We start from the raw sequence: 22,979 nt of genomic DNA on the forward strand, positions 1-22,979 counted from the left end.
TTAATCAGAGGAGTGGACTGGGAGCTGTCGCGGAGACAGCCTCCCTTAGTACCTGCCCTGCATACTAACTGCTTCCACACTGCAAGCTGGAACACGGACTCAGTCTTTCAGACCAGCTCAAGGCTGAAAATGCAAAGCTGCAAACCTCACTCAGCAAAACACAAAGCCTAAGGTGGCTGGGATATTGCACTGCACAAGTTACATTCATGACTACTGTGAGAAAGACTGAAAGAGTCTGCTGTGATAGGAAATGCAGCAGATTAAAGGGATTTCTTAGGAGAGTTAAATCTGGATCTGAATTCCAGTTACTGATTTACTCCGATATCAGCTGCAATATTTGCATCTCATTGTTCAACCCCCTTTTTACATAACTGCTCAATATATTTTACAAAACATAGTAGTTAGTAGTGTACTTTGTGGCACCCTGCTATTAACCTTTTACCATGTGGAAAATCTAACAGTTCTGCTTTTAAACTGTATTTAATTCATGAAAGTATTACCTCAGATCGATGACGTTAATAACTTTAATAGCTTTGTCTGAGGTTTTGCCTGTGAGATTAATGATTAATGAAAGCATGTCTCCTTTCCTCTGCAACACCCCGTCATGTTTTCAGTAAAGACAGAGCCAATGGGAGGATAGATAATGTCAGGCCGCCATGGGCATTCTGTGAGAGTTCAACACAAGGAAGCTCAGATACAGGAAGGTAGGGGAAATAAAAGCAGAAGGCTGGGATGAGCTGAGTAAGAATAGAGCTTTGTAGAGGTACGGCATGGCCCTCAAACACTGTCCGACTTGGTTATTAGGAATGAGCATGTTTCATTACTTTGTAGCTGAGAAAAAGCAGTCTGAGATCTTGGCTATTTGCATTTTACTTCAGGAGAACAAGTCCTAGTTACCCCAATATCTGACAAGTAGCTTGGGGCTTTTCTATTTGGAAGAAAAAGAAGATAATACCATTCTCCTTCAGATAAGGAGTCTGGAAGAGCTCTGTTAGTGTGCACGTTTGCTTCAGATCTCCAGAAGAGAAAATAATCTCTTTTGACCAGCCATATATAAGGTAGAATCTTGTTTCCACCTCTGCTGAAAAGCTTCCAGGAACCTCACAACTTCTGTGGGCTCCTCCAGGGATGAGCTTTGCAAGTGGATTGTTCTGGAGCCAAGGATCCCTTCTGGGTAAGCTCATCCTGACATTCCTAAAGCACAAGACCAGATATCCCCCAATATTTTTTTAAGTGAGAAACTCTGCTGGAATGAGCTGATTTCACTGATTTTGTTCTAATAGTAGAACAACTTTGACTGGTGTATGAAGAGGAACATTACAGCGTGGATGCTAAAAAGGGGAGCTGGTAAAAACAAACGGTTGGTCACAAAATACTGATTGCAAAGTCATTCTTTGTTAGCATTTGTCTCCAGAAAAAGAATTAAGAGGTGCTGCATTATTTGTATTGCAGATTGCTGGAGTAGGTTGAAAGAAAGGCATCTTCATGGGGCAATGTCTGATCAGTACTGGATCATGTGTCGATCGAAGATCACCAAGTCCAAACTGCAAATGTTTATTTTGTGCATTAAACTCTCTTGCTCTCATACAGATCATATCCATATTGCATACCATCCACCCAGATACAATTAACAAAATAATATATCTTGAGCATTCCATCATGGATGAAGCTTGATCTTTTGTCCCCACTAAATGTCAGAAGCTGTCCAAGAATATGTAAAACAAAGCCCTTTTGGGACACCACATAGACTTTGTCAAGATAGGAACCTGAAATGGGACAAAATAAAATCTTATTTTGACAGAAATTCTTCAAGCAGTATGTTTCCCAGAAGGCATGAACTACTCGGCTGTAAAAATGATCTCTATGAGTAAGTTCTATAGATAACTAATGCACCTGCAGACGTTAACAACAAGATAAGATTCAACCATTGCCAAGCATTTAATGATAGCCTAAGGACTAATAGAGATCTGAAGGATAGCAACTTGAAAGGCAGTGGTCACAGCCCATCAAGAACATAATGTACTTTCTTGTCTCATTGAGATGTAGGCGAAAATAATTCAAAGGCCATGGGCCCCAGATCCATTCTGGATAGTTTATGCTCCCCAAGCTAAGATGAATTTAGGTATAATTTCTTTTTGCTGAGATATTTTTTCAATTTGCAGAAAAAAATATATATATAAATATATTTTATGTATATGTATATTTACAGTGTCTTTTGGAAAAAAAGAATACAGAAATTGAAACTTTTCCTTCTGTTAATGTTTTCTGTGATACACATTTTCACCAGGGCCAAGTCATATCTTTGAGTTTTTTATTCACAAGCAAGATACCTGGAATGGAAGGCAACAAGATGCATATGCTTTGGTATTGCTTCTAGTCAGAGTTACCATCCTTTTGAGCCTTTCACACCTAACAATTCAAAGAAAAGGCAGGTCAAGGAAGCCGTAAAAACAGAAAGGACCTGCTGTCTGGCTTTAGATCCTCTCAGTCATATTCATATTTGATATGTAGATTCAATTTTGGATTTAACTTTGGATTTCAGGAGCAATTTTGATTTCTTTCTGGAGAGGTCAGAGAAGGAGAAGGGGGAAAGGGGTGTTGGTTTTAATATTCTCCTTTGACTAGGATTGGGGTCTTTTCAGGAAATCATTTCGTAAAAGAGGACTGCTGCAGTTGTCACTTACAGAACTGAGAGGATTTCTTGCAAAAACAGTTTGATTCAAGCTCCAAAAACTTAGAACTCTGTTGCTTTCAGTTCTTCCTTGTTTGCCTTGGGTTAAAGAGCTTTGAATGAGTCCAGTTTTTCAGATGATCAGAAAAGAAATTCTCATTACTCTATTTAAGGCTGTATACTAGCTTCATCATTGAGATATGAGTCAGTAATATTGCCCAAGGGAAACCATGATGCCTACAGACTTCCAGCACACAAAATATCAAAGAAATCTTGAGGAAAGGTCTGGACACCTCCTTAGCTTTCTTTGAACAATTCCAAATACTTCTGAACCCAAGAGCCAACGATGAACCACAGAGAGTCAGTGTCTGGCCATAACTACTCAATAATTGGCAGCTACAAGTACTGTGAGAGCCAAAGAATAAACCTTTCCTTCAAACACGTTCAATTGTTTGGAATCTGTCCTTATGGGCCAATGACACTTCTCAGTTTTAGACTTGTAGTCTTGCAGCCAAAACCACAACAAGACAGGGTAGGAGGTAGGAAATAAATCAGATGTCACCCTTTTCTGGAAATTATTTTTCTGCAGCCACTTGGCAACATTCTTAGGCTTATGGACCGGAAGGTTGTCAGACTAAAAAACTTAAGAGAGAGGGAAAGGAACAAATTTCATCATCAGAGTTGCTGTCCCTTCCCACCCCTTTTATCTCACCCAGCCTAGTATCTATTACCTCTCCTTCAAGGATTTTTTTAACTGTCTCTGAAAAGCTAGGTAAAAGATGATGGTGATGACACAGGACTGGATGGTATCTGTAGCACCATGTTCAGATGAATCTTTAATTCCTGGAATGTGAACTTAATATTTTTATTAACATTTCCCTCACCAAAGTGGTATGCCTTGCTCTCTCACAAACACTTCTCTGCTCCTTCCTATCTTCCCTGTGTTTGTTTTCTGTCTAACAGGGGTTTGATGCAGGCAGCCAAGACAATCCCAGATTTGCACAATGCTGTAAGCCAATGACCAGAAAATAGTGCCTTAAACAAACCGAAACAAACCAAAGTCTAAGAAGAATGCTAGACTTGCCATCGCTCCATAGTTAATCCGCATGCTAAGACAAAATGAAAGCAATATTCACCCTCCATTTTTTTTTCCTTCTGCGTATCTTCGCTTAGTCATATAAAAAGCAGAGCAACCAACAACCCAGGACTAGCATCTAACACTACCAGTTTAATGCTATATAAACTATACTCCTCCTCCTCTTTCTACTCTTCCACCTTTTTTTTTAAATAAGGAAGACACTTAATAACATCTTTCAATATTTTTCTATTGAACTATCAAATCTAAGTCTGCATAACAGGAAGATAAAATGAAGATCTTACTTAGCTTTTAGTTTGTTTGTTTCAAAACCTTTTTTGACTCTTTTTGTATTTAAGGAAATGTGAAAAGTTTCTAAGAGTAGTCATTAGCAAGGGGACTATATCTGGATGTAAATGCCTCTACAAAGCATGCAACGAGGCACACTGAAACCATATAAAGAAATATTCTACTGAAAGGAAGGGATGCCTGAAAATTTTGCTGAGAGGTATAGAAAACCTGCTTTTTGCTGGTGAGTACAGCCTCAGCAGCAAGCACACTTATTACAGAATACCTACAAGAAAATCCAAGTAAGAAGGTGTGCTCTAGAATAGCAATGATTTCAAATGTGTTCTCTTACTTAAAAAACATTCTATGAAGTGCAGTTTCAAGAAAATATAATTAAAACTGTTCATTGACTCTGAGAGGCCTACGACAACAAGATGGGATCTACAGATTTCATAAATCTGGTGACACAAAGTTGCCTTTTTACTTTGACTCCCCTCACAGAAACTGTTTATTTAACCTGGTTGCCTGGCCGCCCATTTAGTTCTAAGAAAATTCATCCTAAAGATGTTGTGACATCAACAATTGCTCAATCTTTTGACATTCCCTTAACAAGCACCTCCAAGGCTGTTGACAGGTGGCATCTTGGCCAGACGAACTTATGAAGCACATTGCTATAGATGAATAATCCAGTCAGTGTAGGTACAGTGAGACTTCACCCTTTAGATAGGATCCAAGGAGGCTGATCACATGTAGGTTTAAACAGACACCTTCGCTGCTATTATAGGAGTTGTCTTCCTTGACTTCGTTTTAAGAATTTTAAACTTTTACCCACTGAAACCCATTTGGCAGATCTGCACCAGAAATAAACACAAACTCCTTCTTGGTTCACCTTGCATACAAATCCTCCCATTGTGTGAGAAAAGAAAAGTAGTTCTTACACATTGCTTGAATTGACTGCTGTGACTTAGAAAGATGGAAATCTGTCCCTAGTAGGGAAGAATATAAAATAAGAAAGCACAGGCTTATTGGAGAAGATGTTTTACCACTGAGGGAAAGAAGAAACTTACCTGAAAACAAAACAAAACAAAATCAAAAAAGATTTTTTTTTTGAAACATGAAATGTAAAGAAGCTCTACTGGTCACACCTAAGACGTGGGATGACCTTTTATGAGAAGGTTTAGTTTATGAGATTTTAGTGGAAAAGTGTGGAGGAGGAGCAAATTTCTAGAGTTAGGGACCATGTCCCTTCTGGACCCTTTATGGAAAAGCTTTCAATGTCATATTCTGTGACAGTATGTTTCACAATGGAATCAAAGGCAATTGTTGCACCCTGGAATGACAAGTACCAGGAATGGATGTCATCTTGAAAAAGGTCCTAAGAGCCGAAGAATTTCTGAAAAAAAAAAAGGAAAAATAAATCATACAAAACTACCCTTAGGAGTTTTTAAATAGCTTATATATTTTTTTCTCTTTCACAGAAGAGAAAGAGGCTGGTTCTGATGATCAGTCTTTAATTGGGAGTCTTTTGAAAATATAATCCTTGATAAACTTCTTAGTTTCACTGACTTTAGTTTGTAAATTCAGAATTCTTTGCAGTGGCATTAAAACGAGGTACATTTACCTCTATATAAATATCTTGTAACTTATTTCTAATTTTTAAAAGTGGACTGATTTTTTTTTATCAGCTCAGCTACTTTAAGATTTCTGAAATAATTTGGATACAACACAATGATATTTCTTTCCATTAGAACTTCTCACATGCCTTTTCAATCCTTTGTTATATCTTACTAGCTTAATTTGGACTGCATTTCCCCTTTCTGGAATTAAAAAATAAATATAAATGCCACTCATAATAATTTAATAACAAACAACGTAAAATGTGTGTCTTGGCACAAAGTGTCTAAGAAAGTGTTCCCTGCAAAATGGCATGACAGTGATTATAAATAACAACTAACCTATAATTTAAATACACCTGAACTTCCAAATGCTCAGAAATACACAGTTCAGGAAGGGATGAAGAACATCATGTTTAGTTCAGTCTTCTGAGCAAATGTAGCCAGTCAGCTGGAAACCAATCACAAAGCTGTACTTAGCTCCTCAGTCTCGAGAAGCACTTTACAGATCTTTAATATGATCAAATAGCATGGAAATCAAGATTTGTTCTTTATCAATAAAACAATACTTTCTAAATCATAACTGTCACATCAGGATGATGAATTTATTTGATACTGGAGCACAGAACTAAGAAGGACATCACAAGCAATCTTGTAATACAGTCCAACAGAGTCTATAAGAACATGCACTCTTCTTTCCTTTTTTTCCAAATACCATTCCCCAAAATGTTAAAAGAATAGCAAGGTACTTTTGTTACTCAAAAACTACAGTATCACAGAAAGCTATCAAAAAAAAATTCACATGCTTGTAATGCCATGGAACTATAATGTCTCTGTAACAACAGAGGATTTGTTACGTGAAATGAACCCAAATGATCCTAAATGAAACCACTAAAGGATCCTGAATGTTGCAAAGACAAGCTTTCACAAGCTGCCAAATGCCAGCAGTAGCTTCTTCATGCACTAGACTAAATACAAAATGCACAATCACACAGTATTTCCATGATACTATTCTGCTGCTTTAGCCAAGACAGTGTCACTCCTTCCTTAGTACTGTCCATATTCTACATACTTTCCAACATCTATGAATATGTACTGGACTATCCTCTAATGCACAGATAAAATAGTATAGAGTCAAGTTTGCCCAGGAAGCTTATATTCTGTTATTCCTGTTTTTGAATACATAACTCAGAACTTGAAAATTCTGTAAAGACTTTTTCATATGTAATTTTTTTTAATAGATTCATAGGCTAGGAAACATTTAAAATCATTTAGTTGCACCTCTAGCATCTCATATTGTATTAAATTTCACTCTGTACTAAAGCTACTAACTTATTTTTTATACAAAAAAAAAGTGGATCCAGTTTTGATTTAAAGGCTATTCGTATTTCTTCAGAGAAACTTTTAACCCTTCATCTTAGAAGATGAAGAATCCACATCTTCCTCTGGGTAGTTTATTCCCTCGCTGTTAAAAAAAAAATGAGTCTTGTTTCTAATGTGAAGTTGTATGGATTTGGCTTCTAGCACAAAAGGATGCTTTTGTGCTGTGCTTACTGCCCCTAAAATGAAGAGCCCTTTAGAATGCAATGTTTTCTCCACAAAAAAGTATCTGTACACACTCCATATCTTCTTTATTTTATTTTTTTTTAATGAACTAAGCAGTCTGAGCTCTTCAGTTTTCAAACTACAAAGCATTTCTCCAGAATCCTTTCTGTGGCTCTGTAGTGACTCAAAGTTCTCCCTGTTCTTTTTAAAATGCGAGCCCCTAAAACTTATTCAGAATTCCAGTGGCAACTCCATATGCAAAGTTTAAATGACTTCTAAGTGGTCTATTTCCCTATTCAAATGATCTATTTTTGGCTTAGCATTATACTGGGGGCTCATGTTGGAGCATTTGTTTACTCCAATCTTGAAATCTCTTCAGAATCACTGTTTTCCAGGAAGCAGTTCATGTTCCAGTAGATCTATGTCCTTAGTCCTTCGGTATATGATCTTGCATTTGATTGTATTAAAATATAAATCTCTTTGAAGAAGTGTAAATTAGACAGTCCAGGTGGTCCTGCAAGACCTGGCTTCATCAGTATGTACTATTTCTCCAGACTTTACATCATCCAAAAATTTTACAAGTATTTACATTTATTTACAAAATATAGAGGAAAATACTGAATAGCATTAGAATACCATTAGTCTACTGATAGCATTGGTATCAATCTCTCTCTTGGGCATGCTCCACTTAATGATAGCTCTTCTGTTGGTAACAGTTGACAAGCACTTTTCTGAGTTCTGAGTTAAACCAGAACAACATGTGCCTTGTTGACACTCTCCATAGTTCATTCTTAAATTGGAATGTTGTCTAATACCTTTTTAGTTCTTTATAAGAATCTGTGTACATTATTTCTATAAATTAGTAAACATAAATGTCAATATAATTTCTTTAACTAGACTGTTTTTCTGCAAATCTCCTTTGACTAGCATTCATTATATTTCTATTCTTCAATGTTCTTTTAATAAATTCTGTGTGAACTTTCCATTTTTTTAGCGTGGATTGATAGCAGGCTAACAGATGTATAATTACTGGGGTCAGTCTTGTTATCTTCTAGAATGTTAGCATAACCTTATTATTCTTCTAGTTTCATGGAATAAATAATGAATTAAGGATGAATGCAAATTCCATCATATGGATCTGTGTTGATCGTTAAGTAATAGGGTTCTAACCTTTAAATTCACAGCACATGGCTTTGTCATAGTGAGGCTGCACTAACAAAATCATGGTAAACTGTAATATAGCCAGATAGTAGAGGACAATTAGATCTATTTTCCCAGGAGATTTCAGATACACTTTATGATAACAAGAGAATACTAGGACTCAGGTTTAATTTCATGTACTGTTAATTAAGGAATTTATTTTTATACTTTTTTGTTTGTCCATTTGATTTCTGTCTGCAGATTCTGCCTTGCTCTGTTCTTCTCATGTTTGATAAATATTGTAATTCTGTGTGGCCCCAGACCATCCTTTGCTTTGTATTCCAAGTAAGCTTCCTTCTTCCTTCACCATTCTACCTCTAAGAGACAAGGAGCAGCTTTAAGGGGTAAAGGGAAAAGGTTCCCAGTTTCTTCTTCTTCATTGAACCCAGAAAAAAAAATCACAGTTTACTTTGGACTCAACATAAATCTGATGCTGTTTCTCATGATATTAGAGAGACTTTTTAAATCTGATTTCTCTTGAAATAAGATGGTATTACATGGCTATGATGGTGCAAAAGGGACTTACAGGTGTGTTTAGGCTGCTTTATGCTATGAAAGCCACCCACTTACTGTAGAGGAAAATAAGGTCAACAGTTTTGCATATAGTTCTTCTGAATGCTATTGGGAAAATGGAGAATCAATCTTCTTTAATCAACCAAACATGAGAGTGATGGAAAGAATCTGAAATTCTGCAGTGTGTCATATGACAGGATCAGATGCTACATTATCTCACAATTCTATTTTCAGAGTATACTGAACATCTACACTACAAAAGTTTTAAATGATTTTAAATGTAAATAATCTTTTTATTTTCATCATTGAAACAAATGAAAAGATCCATTTTTGTAGCTTTCTTTAATACTAATGGGCAACAGCTATAGTAACTTGGACACAATATTCTTTGCTTTTCTTTTCAGACATAAAATCAATAGCATTAAGTAGGAACTCATTTTTCTCTGTGGATACTCGTATCCATTATTGGATCATTTCTCATGTGCAGCCAACCATCTGCTTTAATGTCAAAGTTGATACTTTTAGTTGTTCCTTTAATTTTTCTCTTCTGCCTCTTCACTTGCAGTATCTAATATGAAACCACAAATTTAAATCTGTCTGAAAGAGTATATTCAGGGCAAAGTACTTCAATCACTTTTAAATTGCTCATTTTGTGCTACACTGAAGGTGATGTTTTTAGAAGAAAAGAAGGTTGCAACTTTCTATTAAGTTCAAATCTTTGCCTTCATTTCTTTCTTTTCTATTTTTTAAGGTGCAGTCACCAATTGATCTGTCATATTGTGGTTTTCAAAGATGAACTGAGAATGTTCTGAAAGGAGGCTGCTGTTGAAGAGCTGCTAGAAAACCTAGAGTAGGGAATTACATTTTCATTGTGGCTAACTTTCAATGACACTGAAATTGTCTCACTTGGAGGATCATCAAACCCATGTTTTCTCTTCCACTTCAACAGACAAAGCTTCATTCATTTGATCTGGAGAATCTGAAGAGACTAATTTTCTTTTTGAAATAAATGTAATTCTTTTTATCTTAGGATTTAACAACTGCTGACAATGCTTACATTTCACTTCAGAAAAAAATAGCTGTTTTCATAACTTCAGCCCTTCCATTCACTTTTTGCCACCACATCTTTTAGCATTAACTTTCACAGAGTAAGTTATTATACACAGAAAATTAATAATAATCTAAATCATGTATTTGTCATATAAATAAGCAGTTTCCACACTTCCTAAGATAAAAATAATAATAGAAAATACTTATTGGCCTTAACATTGTAAATTATGAAAAAAAATGCTAATCATGTTCTGTTATACTTTTATTACATTCAAATCTATTCCTGATTGCTTAATAATGTTGTCTGCTCTCTCCTTCATTATATCTAACATTTAACTCCATATCTGTATTCGCATGCCTAAGAATATCATGTATGCCCCATAAGACTTCCAGTTCTGTACCTATACTAATGTTTACTACCCCAAAAAAAGAAAGGTGCCTTTGGTGAGAAAGGCACTTGAGGCCGATGCTGAGTCTGGGAATAAAACAGGCCCCATGACTTGTGAAAAGCCAACCTGTAGTTTTAGCATAAAAGTGACCAAGAGTAGTAGCAGTGCAGACAATGTAGGAGTCTAGGAGAAAAAGGGAGACAGGCAAGAAAAATATAGCATCTCCAATGCCATTATCTCCAATGACAATAATATTATATTGCTATAATATATATTAGGCAAAGATTTCAGGTATAGAAAAAGAGACAGAAATGAACAGAAATGACATTTAACTGCTGGAAGGGCATTTTGTGAGCCTTTAGACTTCAGACTATGGTTAGGGGTAAAAGAGAGAGAAAGCCTAGAGCCCCACAGGGAGCGGGGCAAGGAAGGGCATGCCAAAGGAAATACAGTGCTGTATCCAGAACCCTATATCCACAGCTGTAAGCCTGAAGTCACCAGGCCTCTTGCTGGCTAAACGGCAAATATGGTCTGAGAACCAATCTGGCTATAGAGCTACATTTCCTTTAGTACTACTTTACTGGGTTATAAGAATAATGCTCTGATATGTCATTATTTTAATGTAGAGTACTGCTGAGGCAGTGCAGTCTCCTTTGGTGAGAAGATGAATTCTAGAATTGTATTACTTTTGTTAGCACTTCTGCAAGTAAGGATTTGCATGGTAATTGCAGTTCTCCCCTGGACTACATATTCCCCTGGATAACATTTTGCAGTTTGTTAGGTGAAACTAAGAAATTCTTATTAAAATAAAAGCTGTTTCAAAGCTCCCAGATTCAGTATTTGAAAAAGCTTGTATAAGAAAAGCATGTGTAAAGGCAGAATGAGGGTAAATCACAGATGATGGCAATCTATACAGTGAAAACCTGAAAGCTATTTTCAGTCTTAATACCTACTACAGGTAAGCTGAGCAGGATCTCTGTTCAACTCTACATGATACTTAATGGATCCCAACTGTACATGGTACTTAATGGACATGGAAAAAAAAATCTAACATTTGCATTACGCAAACCAGGATTCTTGTTTACTTTTTAGATGTTTTTATTGAACTGAACATTGCTGAAAAGTGCTTGGTTGCAATCACCGTTGCCTAAAGCAATTAATACAGCCACAAGAAACAGGCAGCCCAGGTCAGAGGAACACCAGCTCTGACGCAGACTGATGTAAGAACACACTGGAAAGGACTTTGAAAGTTCATCTTATATGTCCCCTATCCAAATGTAGAATGAGAAATATTATCAATATTTCCGATATTAGGTAAGGTGAGCATAGAGATCACTAATAACCAAGATCTGATATCTTCCCTTGACAATGTATTCCAGTGCTTCACTATTCCTACTTTTAGAAAATTTTTCTAATATAAAATCTAATTTGCTCTTGCTGCATTTTAAATCTCTTGTTTCTTGCGCTATCCATGCTGAACATGGAGAAAAAAAAATATTTCTTTCCTTTCTGTGGTACCCTTTTATGTACGTGAATACATGCTTTCTCTCAGACTTTTTTTCCTATAATCTAACCAACACCAATTCCTCAGACTTTCCGCATAGGTCATGTTTTAGGCCCTCATCAGTCACTGCTCTCCTTTGGACTCACATCAGTTAACTCACACATTTTGTGAAGTGTAATGCTAAATGCTAGCTATAATGATCGACCTGAGACCTTACCAGTGTTGAATATTGCAGCGTTATAATTTCCTACGTCTTACAGGTTACATTTCTGCATTTACATCCAGGTAAGACCCACTTTACCTCCCAAACCTTCTCTGCAGGACTAGCCAGTTCTTTCGTAATCCATGATATTAATATTGCTTAGTAGCACCTAAATATGAATCTACACATATTCTTTCTGAATTACTCTGCACTCATCCCCTGCTTTGCTTATAAGAATGTGATATATATGTATGTTTCAAAAAGAGTGTCAAAACCCTTACTGAAGTCAAGATACAGAAGATGTATTTCTCTTTTGTTCAGAGCCCTACCAGCTCATCACAGAAAGAAAATAGATTGGTTTGACATGAGTTGTTTTTGATACATCTATGCTGTCTTTTACCCATCTCTTTGTCCTCCAGGTCCTTACAAGTACCTGTCCTTACCTGCCCTCCATGTGTTTACAAGTAACTTGTTAGATTATTTGTTTGTTATTTGTTCTACTATTTTGCTAGATTTGAAGTTAAATTGATTGGTGCAAAATTCTCTGGCTCTTCTTACTCTTTTAAGAAGAAACAGTACATTTGTCCCTTTTAATTCCCTTTAAATCGTGGCAGGCATCGCCAGGTTCTCAGAGATGTCTGTGAACTGCTTTAAATCACTTTGGATAGTTCTGTAAGTTAGCCAGAGTCCATTTTATCAGGCTCTATAACCTCGTTTTTCCCTTATTGACCCAAAGCCCTTTCATTTTGATAATAATTTTATTAGCCACCAGATTACAGTAGAACTTTTTACAAAAAAGGCTTAAAGAAGGCTTATTTTGCCTAAGATATCATACTTATTTTTATTTTTTATAATTATTTTTTCCTCAACTGAGTACTAAGCAGTTTCTCAGTCTTTCTCTTATTCCTTACAGAATTCAAGCAGAAACCAAACAATCATAAAATTTAATGTTCTTTGAAAAATAATTTTAAAAAGTCACTTATGCAATATTTCTTGTTCCTCTTAATTGAAACTTCTTCTGTGTCTTGTGCTTTCTGATTTTTGTCCCCACATACTTATGCATTCCTTTATACTAATTCTATTAATCTCACATAATTTCATTTCCTTTATGCCTCTTTCAAGTGTTTGAGGTATATGATTTAGCCAGATGATCTCTTGTTATATTTGCTATTCTTTCCCTGCTTTGGGATCATTAAACTCTGAATACTTTGATTTTCACCATGAAATGCTTAATTCTTTTATTCCTTTAGATTTTTCTTCCATGAAATCTGATCTTCCAATATTCTAACTTTCCTGAAATTCTCTTTTTTTTTCTATTTTGCTACTTTCCCTCTTGTCTTTTAAAAGGATCATGAACACTTTCATTTTGTGTCCACACATTTTTTCCTCTTTCATATTGTCATACACATCTTATTTAGCACAAGTATTTCTAGAGTGTATTCTAACTTCCTTAGTTGCTTCCTCTGCTTTCTGCAGCAAAGCTATTACCAGAACATCCCAAGGCACTCTAGATACTCTGTGAACTGCTATATTCCCTTCCCACAGAAGTCTAAGCTCTTTTTTTTCCAGCTATTAGGAAGCTCAAGGCCCTACAGGATTTGGCTATTTTCGCAAAGATGATGACCCCACAAATGTTGAAAACCAGTAAACCAGTTGCCTCTACAAAGAAAAAATAAGCTTACACATAATCATATGAACCCAATGTAGCAAGCTATGCCGATTGAGTTGGAGTTTTGTATTCCAGCTCTTCCGTCCCTCTTCATACACCTGACTCCTATCTTTGAAGAGACATTTCTAGATGTGAAAAGACAGGAGGTCATGCCTCCAACACCCTCCTTAGCCTTGACATTGAGGGAGAAAATTAGCACCCACACACAAGGAACTTTATTTTTTTTCCTGTGTGGAATAGAAATAGAGCTTTTATCCAATTTCACACAGTTCTGTTAGATAAAACATCCGAATTACATGAGAAACATTTTCCTGCTGTGTATTCATTACTAGGGTTTCTTCTAGCGATTGTCAGTCTGAAATACTTTTTTTGCTGCTATATACTAGAAGGGGAAGGAGCGAGAGTACTCAAGGTTTAGTAGTGTTTGCTACATACAGAAGATTAAAGAGAGGAATGCCAGTGCTTAAAGTTGGGAAATAAATCAGAAATTTCAGGTTCTTTTCTCTGCTCTGCCATTTATACAGGTATTGTCTTAATATGACTATAATCCTAGTGAAGGAAGCCTTGTTAAGAGGTTGAAGTTAAACTGTAAGATTAAGACTAAATCTTATTTTCTGGTGATGACACTACTTTGGCGAGTTTTTTCTCTATCCTTTAGTTTTTAGATACCCAGCTGTAAAATGATTATAATGTTATCTGCATCCTGAGGCATTTGTATTAAAGAATATTTATAAATCCATTAAGATCCTCAGACGACAAGTACTACAGAAAGCAAAGATTTCTTACGAAAAATGTCCACTTGGTATGGTGCTAGGATCTTGGCGATAACCTTATCCCTAAAATCACTAGAATAAGATTTAAAAGCCTAGAGAAAATGCTGAAATGAGATATATTTTCTCTCATCTCTGTAAAGCATCTTGCTGCACTGAGAGCTCCAAACATGCATCTGTCATCTGGAGGCCAAGCAGGCCTTCCATGATTCCAGGAAATCAATTCCAAAGACTGTAGATTGTCAGTTGCTTGTACACTGGAAGCCGTCCAGGCATCAGATTAAATTGTATGAGAAAATTGTAGCCGGCTCTAGACTGCACGTAATGGAGACCCTCAATGACCTTTCTGAGGATTTGGGAAACATGCATCGAAATTACCAGCAGACCCTTTTGTAGCATCAAAACTGCATACTGAACTTCTCTTACTCATCAAACAGGGTCATTCACAATTGAGCTAGTTATGAAGAAGAAAAACAAACCAGAAAATGACCATCCTTTCTTCTTGTATAAAATACACAGGCATATCAGAGTTGCATTCTTCATAGGAAAAAAAAAAAAAAAGGATAGAGAAAGAGAGAGAAGCTGGCATTTATGAAAGCCTCAGTCTTTAGTAGTGTTTAATGAGGCTACTGTTACTGAATCTTTCACCCCTGAGAGATTTCAGCAGAACACCAAAATGGTGTTCTGGCCAAAACTATAGCTGATGAAGAAAGCTGTTTTAGAAATGTAACAGTTTCCATTCTATTCAGAGACTGTTGACTACCCTCTGTTTTTTGGTTTATAAATTAATTGTTTCTAGAGTATCCTTGACATGGCCAGAGTACACACTGCTAACATGACACCTTCCATGTTGTTCACTTGGAGGTTCAGGCCTTGGTATATAACACTTATTGTCTTGAACAGGAATGTTACATGCGCACCCTTTTGAAAGTAAAGTCTGTTATACCAAAAATGGAGCATCTACATATAATTCTGCTTATTACTTCTCATTAACCTATGGTTTAAAAAACTGGGGAGTTTTGTACCTGAATTCTGCTCTTCCATTTATCAGTAGCTTGTTAGGCAAGTCACTTCTCCCTGCCTCGATAATACCCCCCTCTATAGCAAAGCTACTTGGCTTAAGAAACATTTGCAAAGATTTTTTAAAATCTATTAGACAGAGGGAATAATAGTGCACTTTCTGTTGTTGTTGTTGTTTTCGCTGTTGTTATTTGTTTGTATTTTGAATAGTTACTTTACATTCACCAAAACAGAAAAATGCGTTTCTTTTAATAACAGATCATATGGATTTATATCCAAACTGCCCATAACTTAAAGGTTTTTTACATGTCTCCAAAACAGCTGTGAGAAGGGGCACCAGACTAGGCCAATTCTTAGCCTGACTGCAAGCTTCTGCAATGCAGAGATTGTAGACAAACACAAAGAGGAAAATTGTGGACAGAAAGTGCTCTTAGCTTTTTTGAATCCACTACACACTTTTTATGACCTTGATCAAGTTTTTAAAATTTGTTTCCTAACTCCCCATGTATTATTTTGGAGTAATAATTTCCCATGTCAGAAGTGTCTACATATAAATTCTTTGCTAAATCTCTTTTATGCTAAGACTTGTAAGTAACAAAATATCTTTCTGCTAAAGCTCCAGTTTAGCATTGACTCATTACAGACTAACCATATTTATATTCTTAACTTTCTGCTTTATCAGAGATCTTGGTCTGACATTCGTGTATGTAATTCGCTTCCACTTATATTTCATGTTTTTACATATATTTTGATCAACTATAAATGACTGCTTTTGGTTGTGTCATTGTAGAATTGGACCTCCTGTGTTCTAGGGAAGAAAGTTAGGGAGAAAGGTATGTAGTGGTGATCCTTGCTCACACACAAAAAGAAAATCTGTGGCCTGAACGAATGAATGAAGAAAGGAATGAATGGCATATGATTATGAAGAAGAGGCATTCAAAGACTGTTTTAGCCACAGGCCTTTTCATGTCAAATAGCTGGCACATCCAAACTGTAAAAAGCAAAGCAGGAATTTCTAGGATCAATTTCACCCCTTTGACTCATCCCGTTCCCTTGCCCATTTGCTCTCATAGGGCAGAACCAGAGTGTGCAACAGGAAACCAAGCAAAAACAATACAAGAAAGACGCATTTTAATTTTAGCCACACAGCTGCCTCTAGGTTCTTTAAATACACTCCCCTCTAAGTGCTTCCATACACCAAGCTATCCAAGTGCTCTAAACAGGCTGTGTCTCAACTGCAAACTCATTCCACAACTAATCTCCATCTGGCATTGTTACAGCAGTCACACCAAGCTGGTCAAATGTCCAGTTGGGGCAAACTGGGTGCTTATCCAAGTGCCCTTTTGCAGCGTCCGTTATGTGGCTTTAAGTGATGAGTTACAGACTCCAAGTTCTTTGGGTAGGGTAGTTTTCAGTTTTAGGTAGTTTTCAGATAAGGATTAAAAACAACCTCCTTTCTCCTTATCTTCTCCCTCTGCACATTCATACACAGTGTAAGAAACCAAAAATATCTTTTGATGTTGTGCCTATGAGTGACACTGTGCCCTAGTTTGATGTGACAGGCGACCTATTCTCCCTGTACTAGGCTGCATGTAGCCTTGCTGTCTGGCAAACGATCTGGGGAATTTAAGAGGCTACCAAGAGAAAAATGGGAAATCTAAAAGCTCAGTCACAACACTTCAGTTCTTCATGGTAGGTTGTTTTTTTCCCTTTGGCTTTTGAAGGTGAAACATAAACCATTTTTGAATTCCAGAGGTTTTCTACTGCCATCATGTGGAGACTGTCCTAAAAATGTAAAATCATCTTCCCAGACTCTTGCTAAGGGATATCATTTTTCCTGCTCTTGGCAAACTGAAATGTCTAATTTAGTCTTACACCTATGCCGGGCTAGTCCTAGAGCCACAAATGCCATAAACATCTGTTAAATCTACCATCTTCAGTAGATTTTGCATTTTCACTACTGAAGCAGTGTATTTGTTGGCAAAGCAGAGCTAGTGAAGAGTGTGACAGCTTGGTTATGCTCGCCACTGCTGATGTTCTGAAATAGAGATTTCCTTCTATGGTCTGCAGGAACATACAAACACTTAATATCAATGCTGTTTCATTCCATGCAGCAGTGATACAAAGGAAAGCAATATTATAGAAGGCTATCATAAATCCCATTCCCCAAGCTATCTTAGGATCAGAAATTTACATTCTTCAGGCATAACTGTTCCCGCTATGCAATCCTTCATCTTATCTGATCACCATAACATTAGCATTTAAGCAAATTCATAAAAATTTTAAAACTGTTCCAGAACATTGGAAATGTAGGGGGCTATAATAATTTTAGTAAAATAAGGAGCAAGAGTATTCCCGCATTTCATGAAACTCCCAAATTTTAAAAATTTCAGCTAAAACCAGTTTTAAAAAGCACCAGGATCACCAAGCATATTTTCTGCTTTACTTGTTTGTACTTTTGCATTGATTAACATCATAACTGTAAAAGACAAGACAAAACACTCAGGTATTTTTTTCAGCAAATCTTTCAGCAAAACTGACATATTTGCCTAAAAGACAAAATCAAAACAGTCTGAAAGACAAACATTGTAAAAAATCTTTCAAGAATCATTTCCCTCCACCAAATACATGCAAGGGCTTTTCAGTTAAGTGGCCTCATTTTCAAAGGTGCTGAATCCACCAATAGCTCTTCCTGAGCTACATCAACAGAAGTCAGGCTTGCATATGATCTGAGGATCTCGGCTATACCTCCTACCCGTTCCACTATCTCACTGGAAAAAAACATCCTAATTATCTTTTAGTTTCTCCCTCAACAGAAGCTGGCAAACATAACCATTAGGCTCAGTAAGGTCCATAACTGACTGCGAATCAACTGATCAGCTTTCCAGCAGATACCAACCTTTTCCTGTACAAGACCTTTTCCTAAGAGCTCTAAGCCTTTTCTGAAGGCAATGCTCAGTAAGTACTGAAAGATGGTTAAAGGTTGTACTGTTATCAAGGCATTGCCTTTTGCTTGGCTTATAAAAATCCATTCAGATTTGGTCACATTATAAACTACTGGAAAAAATCAGCACTAAGCAGCTTTTGTCTTGATATACTGCTGTAAGCTCCCACGGTTTTGTTTAGCTTTGTACACAAATTCTTCAGTGTTTTACTGCAACAGTCCATACAGAGCAGATTTCTAAATTAAAGGCAAAACAGATCTTCTGAGATTCTTTGGCATAAGGGAAGATACTTTGTCCCAAGAACCAAGAGCCAGTTCTATATTTATCTTTTAAATAGCTCTAGTAATTCTGTACTTTTCACAGCCATATTATTAAGCAAAGCCTCAACCACTGGTAAGAGAACACAGATAAATTCAGCCATCTAACATCAAAAGCCTGCAGAGAAAGTAACTGACTCACAGTGGCATCTGAGCTTCTCAGAAAGCCTATGTCCAGTCCATAGCCTTGGCTTCTCTGTCTGTACTATGGGATGAGGCATAGTATATAGATAGATCATTGTTACTGTATCGTATGACCTTTCTATTGACTAGCATGTAGAGAAATTCACCCTTCTGTCGAAAATAAGAAAGCTATTCCTTTAATTCTCACTAGCAGAGGTCCACACAGAAGGCTCCAGATTCAAAATCTCTTCTGCAAGGGGTACTTTTGTCACTCTTGCACATAAATAAATGAATTCTTGCCTTTTCCTTTGCTTTTGAAGGGGATAGGAATTAACAGACAAAGTTCGTTATCAAAATAACATTCTCAAATGTCGTTTTGCATTCTCAAGAATTAAGAAATAACAGAGTTGAGATTGCAAGTGCAACCTTAATTCTGTTACCTCATGCATGTATATCATGAACCTATTCTTAATTATCTACTGATACCTTGTTTTTTTCCCACCAGACAATGCATCATGCAATAGACCACGTAATTCAAATTAGTGATAAATCAAAACCATATACAGAATTAGGCTATTGTTTGTAGTATCCTTACCTTGTATTTTTTGCCCTTGCCTTATAAACTACATTATTTTAAAGTAAGATTTGGACAATGTATTGTAATTTTAAATAAATTAGATTGAAGCCATTGAATCCCGAGAAATTGTCTACAGACAGTCCTTGACTGGACCAGGTTTGACCTTCCTATAATATTTTAATACATGAGACACACGACACCTAGTGGCTAATCCAGATAACAATACAGAATGCACAGAGCCATATCTAATGTAAAGATATAGATCACCACTCTCAGGTTCACAAAGTTAAGATGCAACTGCAAAACTGAAGACATGTTACGATCCATATTGAACAGTCAGTCAGAATTTCCTTAACAGACTTAATAGCAAAAAAAACAAACAAAAAACAATCATGAACATTAAATATCAACATGTAAAACACAAACTCAGATAATTTTTGGTCTCCAGGAAAATATGATATTCACCCTACTTAAACATAAACAGTAGCTCTTTTAAGACAACTTTATAAATACTGTAGATTTCCCTGTTAGAAAACAAGAATATCATGAGGAAATCTTCCTGACCCTATGCATCTACACCTCATAGATTTCCACTTATCAGTAGCTATACTGGGGATACAGATAGATAAGGGGAGGACTTTGCAGGAGAAGTGAGAGCATATGAAAGGATATCGTGCCCTCCAAAATATTCTGGACTACTGAAATATTCTGTTGCTGCACAGATTAAAAGCAGACTCCCGAGACTGCTCTTTTACACAGTTTATTCAAATCCTCAGTTTGCCTTAGAGTCTAGGAGTTGCGAAGATGGTATTGTAGCCACTTGTGTTCTCTTTCAACATAATACAGAGCAGAAAAGAGTAGAGCCACTGGCTACTTGTTTTATTCTTGATATGCCATCTCTGCTAATCATTCTTTGCTGTTAAATGACCTTTACTCTGCCCTCCTTTAATCTGGAGACATTTATGGTAAAGATGTACTTGCAGACAGATAAATTAATCTGGAAGATGTGTATTCTGAAAATAAACTATCACTAGATAAAGATGAAATGTTGGAAAAAAAAGTACAAGACAATGCTAAAGATCTTCTCTAGAGCAAAAATCACGCTAAATGAACTCTTGGGTTACATGCTATGATCTGGGATATAATTTAGGTCCAGCAGATGATTACATAGCATCCCCTTCAGGCTTTGATATTTATTAAATAAGATACTAATTATTTGCAAAGCCCACATATGAAATGTTCTTTTAAATAGACTTGGAGTTTTAATGTTGCTTTAATTTACAACTACAAAGCAAACAAAAACATAAAAAGAAATATGTTTGAGATGTGGTGCATCTCAGCTGAAATGTGAAGCAAATCCTTTTTCCATATCAGTTCATTTTTGGTTAAGACTAAAAATAATTTAGAGGCATTATTTTAACAATATTTTTAAATATTAAAATTATTATTTCTGTATTAAAAATATAGAAACAAATACTAAACAGATAAAATATAATAATAGTTAGATTTTTGCTTCAATAAAACAAAAACCGTATTTGCAGATTAATTTAATGCGATACAGTACTTATTGAAGTATATTTTGACAGCAATAGCAAAATAAATAGGTCAGCATAGAAAGAAGACTGAGTGCTTAGTGTTTTTGGACAAATACATAAGCTCTCCAGTTGAGCCAATGTATTATGAAATCAAGTTCTTTTTCTGATCGGCTGTGCTTTACTTCTATAGCTTGCCAGGTATTTATTTCTACTGTAAGTACCAAAGATTCTTTGTTCTCTAAGAATTCATGACATCCATACATCATCACCTGTATTAATTCTTCAGTAACCACATAAACCTATTATAAGAGCCTCATAGGATAACTGCTTGCTTTTGTCCCTCTTAAGTCATTTTAAGAAAGTTGATTGCTGCGTCTTTTCCTGGAAGAAGCAATTCAACACCTCTTTTTCAAAAAAAAAAAAAAAAACCCACACTAAACTCACAGCCATATTTCAGGCATATTCTTTTAATTCTTCTCCTTTTGAATAAACCAAAATAAACAGGGAAGTTAGTTAAGTTTTTTTCCAACAAGAATTGCTATTCCTGTTGCATACATTCAGGAAGCTCTTTTGCCAAAGCACTCACCTTCAGGAGAAACAAGCAAAACACAGCACAACATATGAAAAAGAGAAAATGTCCTAGTGTCACTGACAGTTATCATAGAAAGCACAAAATAAATGAAATTTATTTTATCAATGAAAAGCTTTTATCATTTGTAAGGAAAGAGGGGAAATGACACCAATACTATTTAAAACACAGAAAGCCCACATTTTAGAGCAGGGAAAATTCTGGTGATGTGCTTCCGTATACATTTAAGGTTTCATTCAGCTGAATTGAGGGAGAATTCAGGCGATAAGGTATAATTTATTTAAAGCAGAGGTTAACCTGGACTATCCAACAAAAACTTTCTATAATCTCTATTTATAATACAGTAATTTGGTTTTCCTACCTGCTGTCTGATGAAGGCCTGGTATCACACAGTCCCAATTTTGCTCTGAATCACCTCAGTTGGCTGATTGTCTTTCCCAAGTCAGTCTCTGGTGAATTGTTTTCAGTGAGCACATGTATGTACTCCCCTTCCTTAGAAATTTTGTCTCTGTGGAGACCAGTAAGGTTTGTTTCTGGGGACAAGACAACTAGGACCATCCCTGAGCACATACCATGATGCAATAGCATTCTTAGCATGCTTTTCCCCACAACCCAAACCTCATCAAAGGTAAGAGATGCAAACCCAGTCTGGTTATCACACATCTCAGAGTACTTTTTAGGTGTAATTCTAGTATTTAAATATCAAAAAATTAGAGTTCAGGAATATGCGTAACTAGTATTCTCTCACAGCACTTTAAATCAGGACTGGAACACTTTCTGTGTTGCATCTGCACAATGACAGCATCATTGCAAATTATTCCATTTTTGTTTTGCATGGGATAGGTCTGCTCTAGACTGTGCTGAAATTTAAAATGTCCTTTTCTTATCCAGTCAGGAATTTATTTGACATGTTGCCCTTTATTAACAAGCGTGTTTCAGGTTCTTTAACATCACCATGTAGCAATGGTAGTGGTGGTTCCTTTTCTGTTCAGGGAATTCACTGTGCCCGTTCCTCAGCCCTAGTTAAACCTGTTTCCTCTACTGAGATGGCTTTCCATGACCAAATGTAAAATATTTTGACAGGCTTGTGGGCGCCGGTAGTGTTTGTGGAGTTCTTCCAACAAGAATTAGTTATTCCTGTTGTATACATTCATCCAGAAGGTCCACTTCCACCTGCTTACCATTACTTGTTTTTCTGCAGTTCATATAAAGTAAACCTTGCACTTCTCTCACTCTCTCATATTTACCAATTGCATGGAAGAAAAAGGTTATCTTTTACTCTTTGTTTATGATAACTCTTTCCTTTGCTACTCTTTCTCTCCTCGAGAAAACAGGCCTAAAGTTTTGGACCTCTTTAGGCTACTTTCCTCTTGCTGTGAGTGGC

This window comes from Tinamus guttatus, unplaced genomic scaffold (assembly GCF_059628265.1).
Source record: "Tinamus guttatus ecotype Peru unplaced genomic scaffold, ASM5962826v1 Tinamus_guttatus_pri_ptg000327l, whole genome shotgun sequence".
Classification (NCBI taxonomy): Eukaryota; Metazoa; Chordata; class Aves; order Tinamiformes; family Tinamidae; genus Tinamus; species Tinamus guttatus.